General features: G+C 43.3%; 1 protein-coding gene across 1 annotated transcript in view; it reads right to left on the bottom strand.

Annotated features, from left to right (window-relative positions):
- Positions 1 to 10941, bottom strand: part of Edc3 (enhancer of mRNA decapping 3) — a 43681-nt gene that overhangs the window by 10558 nt on the left and 22182 nt on the right. The gene's annotated exons all lie outside the window — the stretch shown is intronic.

Raw genomic sequence — 10941 nt, 5'->3', positions numbered from 1 at the left:
AACCCTGTCTCGAGGAGAAAAAAAAAAAAAAAAAATCAGGTCCAAACGTGTAGGCATTCTATTCTATACAGATTCTGCAAATGCCAACTTTTTTTTTTTTTTAAAAGGAAACAGGACTTTTCATGTAGTCCAATCATAATCTTGTTATGTAGCCAAAGATGACCTTGAACTCTGAATACTCCTGTCTCCACCTTCTAAGTGCTGGAATTACAAATAAGCATACACATGCCCAGTTTATTCAGTATTGAGAACTGAACCCAGAACTTTGTATATGCAAGGCAAAAACTGTATTAAAAGCGCTTTATTCTAGGCCAAATGCCAGTCTTTTAAGAGTAAGCTTTTCTGGGTAGGCTGTAGTTCGCCTTTGATGTCAGCATTCTGAAGGCAGAGACAGCCCAATCTCTGTTGAGTCAAGCCTGGTGTGCAGAGGAGTCCAGAATAGCCAGGGTTGTGCAGACCAAGCAAGCCTCCTCCCTGAGGCTAAGGCATGCTTGAGAATACACGGCGACCTACATTACTTGTCCTAGATCAGCAGTTCCCAACCTGTCGGTCACAACACGGAGGGCACGGAGGAGGGTAGAGGGGAGTGGGGTGGTGGTGACAAGTTTCCTTGCACAGAGGTGGCCTAAGACCTTCAGAAAACAAAATATTACACTACAATTCATAGCAATAGCAAAAGTACAGTCATGAAGTAGGAATGAAAATTATCTCATGTCTGGGGTCACCACAGCACGAGAGACTGCATTAAGGACTGGCAACACTAGGGAGGTTGAGAGCCGCTACTCTAAAAGCAAGGAGGGATGTGCTCTCCCGCCTTAGCAATCCAGCTTAGGCCACCTCAGCACCCCATCACAATAAAACAATATATTTTTCCAAAATGGAAAAAAATCACCTTGGACTTTTAGAGTGTTCTTCACAAACAGGCTGCTCCTCTTTTCCAAGAATTGGAACAGATACTAATTAGTCCTCTGACCCCTTTAAACACTGCTATTCTTATCAATTTCTTAGTAGGAAGTCCCACTCATTTGCTCTCTGCTTCCTCTTATTTCTCTCTTCCAGTTAGTTCTTCCTCTTAGCTTAAGAAATTTAGCTAGCAACTTGTTTTCTCAAGTAACATGTCATTTTCTCCCTATGCACACTACCCAACCTTCTAGCCATCAAGAAGGGCTACAGTGAAACGTCAAGCTACTTAAAAGAACTTTTTTTTTTTTATTCACCAGAAACAAAATTCTAAGAGTTCTGAAGTTTATGTGGCATGCATCACATATATCAGCATCTGCAGACCAGTAACATCTTAGAGGTCAGGGAACCAAGCAAAAAGCAACACCCAAGTAAAAACTTGTGATCTGAAGCCCTTTCCTTAGTAATACAGGCCCTGCTCTCCCAAGTAACAATGTCATCTTACAAATGCAATGGTCCACTGCCAGGAAGACCTTCTAGCTTCTCTGTCTGAACTGCACTGGAGGGATGGCTCAGGCTACCAACACTAGCTACTCTTTCAGAGGATCCAGACTGGAACCCCAGCACCCACAGGGCAGCTCACGGTCATCCATAACTCCAAAGAATCTGACACTTCTTCTGGCTTCTGTGGGCGTCATACATGTGGGCGTCATACATGCAGGCAAAACACCCATACACACATAAAAAAACCACAAACAAGGAAACAGGCTCTAGTAAGTCATCAGAGGATTACATACTATCTGTGTTAGGCATTTTGGATCCCAAATTCTTAACTCCTTCAGGTAGGGTAGTGACCCTTTTATATCAATAGCCATGATTCACTGAGCTTGTTGCATCTCTGTCTTTAACACAGGCATGGTCTCACTAATTGGTCAAATGTACAGACACAAATCTCACGCTATTTATGATCTAGTCTAAAAACATTAATTTTCTTGTGGATTTATCATCATCCCATTGCTCCAGCATTCTGATTAGAAAAACCTGCCTGCCTACTGGTCTTTCTAGGGAAATTTCATTTATTTTTATTATGAATCCATTCTTGGATGTGTAGATTGCTCAAAACAGACACCAGGAGGATATTTGCTGTGTTTTTTTTTTTTTTTTTTTAAGATTTATTTATTATTATACATAAGTACACTGTAGTTGTCTTCAGATGCGTCAGAAGAGGGCAACAGATCTCATTATGGGTGGTTGTTAGCCACCATGTGGTTGCTGGGATTTGAACTCAGGACCTTTGGAAGAGCAGTCAGTGCTCTTACCCGCTGAGCCATCTCACCAGCCCCTGCTGTGGTTTTTAACAAAAGGAACCAAGTGGAAAGCCCAAGTCTATGGCATTTAGGCCCGTGTCTTCTCAAGTAATACAATTTAAAGTAAGGAAGACATAATGAAAAACGCCTAACATTTGTCAAAATACATGTCAGCTGAGTGCTTCTGCCTGCCTGCCTCCCACTTTTGTTATGGGCAGAGGTGACAAACAGTGTCATTAAGAACAAGAGTCTCTCTTTCCACCCCTTTCTAAAATGTAAGTCACTGGTGTCCCAGGTGCCAAGGCTGAAGGTGCAGCCTGACCTTACATGTCAAGAGCTGATTAAAACAGCCATTTTTAATGGCCTGCTTTAGACAGACACATATTATCAGAACTAATTAGGAAGCCCTGATAGTAGTGAAAAGGCTGGCTGAATTGTCAAGACTCCTAAGCTGTCCTGTCCAACTAGCTGCACACCTATCTACCTCAAAAACCTCTATACCTCCAAAGTCATGCAAAGGAGGGCTTTCACTCTGTCTACATTCCCTCACCTACTTACCTGAACAAGTACGGCTTGTTTAAAATGGGTGGCCTGCTACACTGTAAATCAAGCTTTCCAAGCTCTTATGTTATAGACAGGAGGCTCTCTGGGAACAAGGAGATTCATTTTCAGCCGGTTCTCCCCTCAGAGTCTTAGAGAATATGAATGAAGCTCTGGAGATAAGGGGAAGCAAGCAGTTTCTACCCTGGTTAGGTGTTGCTCCAGCTGGTCACAGAGTCTTCTACCGTCTCCCCCTGGCCTGTAATGATGGCTGGCACAGTCTGATAGCTAGCCTAGAGTGAGGTGGGGTAGGACCCTCTCTGCCTGCGGTCCTATGCTGGGAACCTTACTGGAGCCTGCTCCTCTGTTTGCTTCTCCAAAAGGAACACACAAGAATCACAAAATGTTCCTCTTAAACATTTATAAATAAAGTTCAAGAAGCTAGACGGGCTTATCAGAAACAGGCAGGAGGAACAAAATAAGCCCCAAAGGAAAGGAAGCAAGAACATAGCGTGTATACTACAAACAATAACTCTGGCAATCTGAACATGGGCCAAGCCTAAATATGTTTGGGTTGGAAGGTGGATCTTTATTATTTGCAAATCAAGGCAGTCAAATCAGTTGCTTGGTTCTCTGAATATTGTTATATTTTACAGCTGTACTGACTAAAGGCAGAGCTAACCATATCCAGCTCATGACAAGCACAGCATTTGTAAGGATCCCATTAACTTCTAGGTATCATGAAAAACAACTCAAGCACACACTGCATAGGCCAGGAAACGAGGCTCCTCTCTGCACTGCTCACTTCTACAGTGTGGCTGGGCTGCCTCTTGGGTCGTAGGACCCAGTGGTCTAGCACTGCATATGTCTGCCACTCCCATGCTGTCACTTATGCACTCTGCCTTCTGGTCCACACCACTGCAGCCTGTGTCTTCTTACAGACACACCTGTCCTGATACTCTCCATGCTCCAGTCTGGCAGTGCTACATCCAAGCTTCCCTCCCATCCGCCCAGGTCTAGCCTTTCTCCTGCCTAACTCAGAGGCCAAGTGCTCTCAGTGTAATGCAATCTACACAAAGGTGGCTCCTTAGCGGGAAAAGTTCTGTGTCCTGTATCTCATCAACAATGGACACAGCTCCACTGATGGGCACGGGATTCCTCTGGATCTGTGACCTGAGTCTATTCTGTGGCAGTCCCCAAATGGAGAGTCTGGGGGTAAGCATGTCTTCCTTTTATGTTTCAAAACCACCTGCAAATTAGCACCTTCAGACTAGCAATGTATAGGCAGCCCCTCCAGATCTATATTAAAGCTACCAGAAAATGCAATGTGACATCAAAAGGAATTGTTAAGAGAAGCCTAATACTATACCAAATGTTACCCTGGCACAGGAGGCCTCCACTCTGGCTGCATCCCATATCCTTTACTTTTCCATCAGGCCCCAGCTACCTTGCCAGCTTCTAGTCTCTATTCCAACAGTTCTTTTGGGAACTTTTAGCTTCCCTCTCCTAGTATTAGAATCTTCTCAATTTCTACTTTAAAATATTTTTATTTATTTACTTATTTCTGCATGTATGTCATGGTATATATGTAGAAGTGTTAAGAAAACTTGTGGGAGTCAGTTCTTTCTTACCGTTATGTAGTTCTGGGGAATAAACTCAGGTGGTCAGACATCAGATCAGTAAGTTTTTTTCTGAGACAGGGTTTCTTTGTATAGCTCTGGCTGTCTTAAAGGCTTGCTCTGTAGACCAGGCTGGCCTCAAACTCACAGAGTCTGCCTTTGCCTCCCAAGTCCTAGGATTAAAGGTTTGTACCACAGCCGCCCTGCTCAGAACAGTAAAAAATATATATATTTTAGATTTATTTATTTATTTTATGTGAGTACACTGTCACTATCTTCAGACACACCAGAAGAGGGCTTTGGATCCCATTAAAGATGGTTGTGAGCCACCATGTGGTTGCTGGGAATTGAACTCAAGACCTCTAGAAGAGCAGCAGTCAGTGTTCTTAACCACTAAGCCACCTCTCCAGCCCCAAGACCAGTAATTTTTACTTTGAACTAATACAGTGAACATAAAAGTTGTATATCTTGTTTTTTTTTTTTTTTCTTTTTTTTCGAGACAGAGTTTCTCTGTATAGCCCTGGCTGTCCTGGAACTCTTTGTAGACCAGGCTGGCCTCGAACTCAGAAATCTGTCTGCCTCTGCCTCCCGAGTCCTGGGATTAAAGGCATGAGCCACCACACCCGGCAAGTTGTTTATTTTGATGTGGTACCATGTAATGTTCAACAAACACTGAGGATGTGTAATGTTTAAATTAGGTCAAACCCAGTGTTGGACCCTAAATGCTACAATACCAACCCGCCATGCAAGATGTGCCTACTAATTTAATAGTAGCATGGGGGTTATGGGGTAACCAACTCAGATCCTCAGCCGGGATCTGAGGCCTGCTCTATAGGGGGATCATGTGCAATACTTAAACCTGATTTACAGCTCATGGCTCTAGAGGCCCTAAGCCCTAAGGGGAACCCACTACTGATAATTTACTAAATGGACATGTTGTCAAACTGCCTTCTATATATTTAAGTTTATTCCCATATATTAGTACAGCTCTCTAACTTGGCCACAGAACACCCTACACAGTGGGCAGTGGTTAATGCAGCTGTCAGAGTGCTGAGAGTAAGTGGCTGTTGGGAGTCCAGCCCTAAACCAGACATGTGCATCAAAGCCCCAAGGCTCTGGGAACAGGGGATGGGGAGGGTGCTGAGAAAGGCTGTCTTCTGGACAGGACTTGGCCACCGCTCTTACGCACTCACTGTGGTCGTGGTCACTTGCACAAAAGAAGGCCAGAGAGCATGCAAGAGGCAGCACTGAAAAAATAAAAAATAAAAAAAAGGAGGGGACTGCTGGGAGTGAATATGATCAATGCATGGATATATGAAATTGTCAAAGAATAAATTAAATAATTAAATCAAAAGACAAATAACACTACAATGAAAAGGTCAGAGGGACAATACTTTACCAAATGACCAACCTACCATAGCCTGGTTACGGGATAGATTTACATGAGAACTCCTAATGCGATGCCTTGAGAAAGACATGACCCTACTCCTCACTAAAGAGCATGTCTAACACGACAGTCTACAAAGCACTGACCTAGATTATTCAAAAGTATGAGTATCACAAAAGATAACAAACATTAGGCAAGGATGTTGGGACATGCCTTTAGTCCTAGCACTCAGGAGGCAAAAACAGGCAGAGCTCTGTGAACTCAAGGCCAGCTAGGGCTACAAAGCAAGTTCCAGGGCAGCTGGAGTTACATAGTGAGACCCAGTCTCAAAAACAAAAACAAAAAAACCCAACCAACCAAACAAGAAACCAATCAACCAAAAAAGATAACAAACATATGGAAAGTGGTCTAGACTTTATGAAGCAAAAGGAACCCGACAAGTAGCTGTATATGGGCAAAGGTGAACTAAAAACACAGCTATAAAAACACTGAGTTGGGCCGGGTGTGGGGGCAAACGCCTTTAATACCAGCACTTGGGAGGCAGAGGCAGATGGATTTCTGAGTTTGAGGCTAGCCTGGTCTACAGAGTGAGTTCCAGGACAGCCAGGGCTATACAGAGAAACCCTGTTTCGAAAAAACCAAAAAAAAAAAAAAAAGAAATGTGCTGTGTTTACATACTTAAAGATGCCAAATGGTAACTGAGATGCCTTGAATGAAGGATGTATGGTTGGTTATTCACTACACTATTTTAGTGTGTTTTTTTAGAATATTTAAACAGTTTCAATAAGGAGTTTGCACTGCTACACACACATGCAAATCACACACACAGTTTGAAAGAAAACAAACAAGCCGGGCGTGGTGGCGCACTCCTTTAATACCAGCACTTGGGAGGCAGAGGCAGGCAGATTTCTGAGTTCGAGGCCAGCCTGGTCTACAAAGTGAGTTCCAGGACAGNCAAGGCTATACAGAGAAACCCTGTCTCGAAAAAAAAAAAAAAAAAAAAAAAAAAAGAAAAGAAAAGAAAAAGAAAACAAACAAACAAACACAGTTAAGTGCTTCAGTATTAACTTCGCAAAGTAACAAAGCACTAAGCCAGCGATAGGCTAAGTAATAGAGTGAGAAAAACAACCATCAGACCCCATTTCCAGAGTTTTAGAGTCTGAACGGAAAGAATACATGTGCAGGAATCAAAGAGAACACATACTATCCTGAACTGGGTTGTCTGAGCACGGTGCACATATTCACATACAGACACACAAACACACAAGTCATTCCTTACCAAGTCACCTAACTTCAGCAAAACAGTGATGACAAAGACAAGAACTCAACAGTACAACCTCAGGGATGCCATGAAAATCCTATGACCTGAGTACTTGGAGTACTTTGAATTTGGATACAGCAAATACTCACTGCACATTATCTGTTAAGCTGTTGATTATAATGCTACTGCACCAGGTACCACCACCCATTTCAGTCACAGCTAAACACTGAACCCATTTCTATATTTGGATATTTACATATTTGGCTACCCAGTACTCTAAAGATCCTGAGGTAACTGAGTAGATATCTAGTACCTAGTGTTTGGCATGTGGTATATTTTGTAAATGTTGATACTTTGAAATAATCTTGTGGGAAAACTCAGCTAATTAAGGTCAAAGTCCACCATGACCCAATAGCCTCTGGGCTCAGTGCAATATGGGAGACTCCCTTCCTTAGCTGGTTTTCTCCTTCTCTGACCTTGTCTAGGGAATTCTAAGACCCATACATACCTCTACATGAGGAATGTCATGTAGCCTCAATTAGTTTAGGGATCAGTTTCCTTTCTCCTGACAAAAGCTGTTCAGCCATCTGAAATGCTTCCCCATGGTAATGAGGCATTCCAGGTACCCCCAGCCAAAGACATTAGTCCATCTTGGATGTCCCTATCCCTCAGGCCCCCAAAACTTTATATGCTTTTAACTACCCTAAGTAAAGTGACCTGCAGGTCTTGGTATGGTTTATTTACTGTACATGCTCACAGGGCTCTGAACCTCCTCCAATTACCCTGTGGACTGTATCAGTGGATGATCCATGAGAGCAGGGAGACCCACATAATCTTACTAAGGCAGCCTTTGCAACTACATTTAAACTTTACTGAGTAACCAATAGGAACTGTGCAGCTTGCTTTTCAGTCTACTTTATTTGACAATGATCACCCCACTCTACAAAGAAGGGCATAGGCTCAGTAGATCCCTATTGGCCTTAGAATTCAAGATCTTTATTATTAGTGAAACTCACAATTACCCTCTCAGCTCTCTATCCTTCAGAGTGGAACCACTACCTTTTTCTTTCTCTGGGCTCAACTGCAAAGCATTACAGAAGAAAAGAGGGTGGGGGACTCTAATTACAAGACCATATATAGCTCTCTGCAATCAAGCAACCTAAGTGCAGCTCGGCTCCTAAGCCGCTCTTCCTTCACTTCACATCCAGTCCCTTTCAATCCTCTGGCTTATTCAACAGTTAACTGTGTTCAATTATCCTACTGTATCAAAATCTCCTGTTATATCTTTCTCATCTTTGTATTTACACTTGATGGCCCAAAATCCTGATATATTAGTTTTATCTTGAATGTCAAACTGATTCTGCTTTAGTGTCTTCTGTTCCTCTCATTCTGTGCTAAGTCTTAACAAAAGTTCAGTAAGAGTGGAATCATATAATGCTCTGATCTAAAATCCTTCGGTTGGGCTGGTTGAGTTAGGGTAAAGGGTAAAGGCACTTGCTACCAATACTGACACAAGGGATCCATACAGTGGAAGAAAAGAACCATCATCTCCAAGTTGTCCTCTGACCCAACATGTGCACTATAGCATGTATGCAACATACATACACATTTGTACACACACATGCATGTGTAAAACAATTTAATCAAAATGACAGGTCTGGAGAGATGGCTTAGCAGTCAAGAGCACAGTCTGCTCTTCCAGAGGTCCTGAGTTCAAATCCCAGCAACCACATGGTGGCTCACAACCATCCATTATGAGATCTGACGCCCTCTTTTGGTGTGTCTGAAGACAACAACAGTGTACTTACATATAATAATAAATCTTTAGACCAGAGCGACTAGAGGGAGTGAGGTCGGCCAAAGGGAGCAACCTTCATTCCCAACAACTACATGATGGCTCACAACCATCAGTACAGCTACAGTGTACTCATATACATAAAATAAACAAATGTGTAAAACAAAAAATTAAAATGACACCCTTCAGTTGTCCCCCCGGTGTAGGACAAAGCTAGCAAAGCTATACGAGGCCCTCTGTGCTCTGGTCCAAAGCTGCTTTTATTGCCTTGTAGTCACCCTACAAACTCTACTCTCAACTAAACTAGTGACCACCACCCCCCTCCAAGCCTTTTGCTCACTAGTCATCAGTACCTGCACTGTTTCCAATAAAAACCCTCGTCTCAGCCTAGAAAATCCCGCTCAAGAGCTTCTGTTCTGTTCCCTACTATAAAGCTCGCAACCCCACCTGAAGCTTGCCTGCCTTCAACACCTAGCACTCTTACTATCCACACCCTCCCCGTGCTCTGGGCATTCAGGGTATCTTTCCATCTCCTATGACTCCCTACTCCTATTCCCATGCTAAGGACTGAGCCAAGGGCTTTGAGCACAAAAATCAAGCTCTTGGCTGCTAAGCTATACCTCAGCTCTTCCTACTATATCCTTTTGTTGTTGTTCCTTTGGTTTTTTAAGATAGGGTTTCTCTGTTTCTCTGTGTACCCCTCCCTGGTTGTCCTGGAACTCGCTATGTGGACCAGGCTGGCTTCAAACTCAGGGATCTGCCTGCCCCCACCTCTCGAGTGCTGGGATTAAAGATGTGAACCACCATGCCTGGCTCCTACTACATTAAGAGCAGGTTTCAAATAATAAGCATAGCAGTTTCTTCTGGTGTTTTCGTGCTTTTATGGGTCCATATCAAGGCCAGAGGCATGAACCACTACCACCACCACCCAGTCACTATCTTACTTTTTAAAGCCAGATCTAAAATAGACCCTGACACACTGGCTGGCCAGAAAGCTCTGGGAATCCATCCTGTCTCCATGTACAGATGGGCCATTTCTGAGACAGCTCCTTTAGAGGCTGCGGTCTGTTTGCCACCCATCAGATTTCACTGCTTGTAACTACAGTCTTCCCTTCTTAACTTGTCCACATACACAAGGGAAGAAGATGTATCAAATACATTATTTATCCAAATATCCTGGAAAGATGGTTTATTCTGATGCTAACATTTGGAACTGAAGAATATCCAGCTCTTTGCTATTTGAATACTGCTCAGTAAAAACCCGCTTGAAGACTGCTTTGAAATTGGAGAAAAAAATGATGATTTTACCTGTAGCAGAAGCTGCTCAGTGAAACAACTGTTGCTCTATTTCTAGCATGAAAAAGGGAATTAATTTCTACTAACTGTTGTTAGGGAAGACAGAAAAACTAGGTGGTAAGAGGCTGCTGGCCTTCCTGTGCCTGCCTGCCATGCACTAGGAGAACGCCACAGACCACAAGCTACTATCCCTGAGTTCTCGGTCAAGAACAGCACATGTGGCATATGGTTTCTTGGAAAATAATTTCATGAGGATTGAACTTTCTATTCCTGTCATTAAAAGATGTATGAAAACAAAGCTGGAGAGGTACAGTGTCTGATGGGAAAATGAGCACCTGTTTGGTCTCTTCAGGAAATGTCTTCTTGGGTTCTTAAGGATCTGAAACGTCCTCCTCATCCTCACTGTGGGTCTTACCTTCGTAGTCACTTAACTACAAGGCAGACCATAATGTTCCCAAGCTCAGGCATTCCTTTGGTCTACATAATTCCAGGAAACCACATGACTCATAATCCAACCACGCTCTGCAGCATCACAGGGAAGACAGTTCAGAGAGCCACCGCAACGACAGCAGCTGGTAGGTAGGTCAGGGAGTGCACCTAGTAGGTAACTACTTTTGAAAAGCCTGAAAATCAGGCTGGGTGGTTGGTGGTGCAATCCTAGCATTTGGGAAGTAGAGGTCAGTGGATCTCTGAGTTTGAGGCCAGCCTGATCTATACAGTGAGTTCTAGGACAGCCAGGGCTACACAGAGAAACCCTATCTCCAAAAAACTAAAACAGAAAGGAAGGAAGGAAGGAAGGAAGGAAGGAAGGAAGGAAGGGAGGGAGGGAGGGAGGG

This window comes from Mus pahari, chromosome 10, assembly GCF_900095145.1.
Source record: "Mus pahari chromosome 10, PAHARI_EIJ_v1.1, whole genome shotgun sequence".
Lineage (NCBI taxonomy): Eukaryota > Metazoa > Chordata > Mammalia > Rodentia > Muridae > Mus > Mus pahari.
The sequence above is the reverse complement of the archived record's forward strand: the minus strand, read 5'-3'. Positions and strand labels throughout refer to the sequence as shown.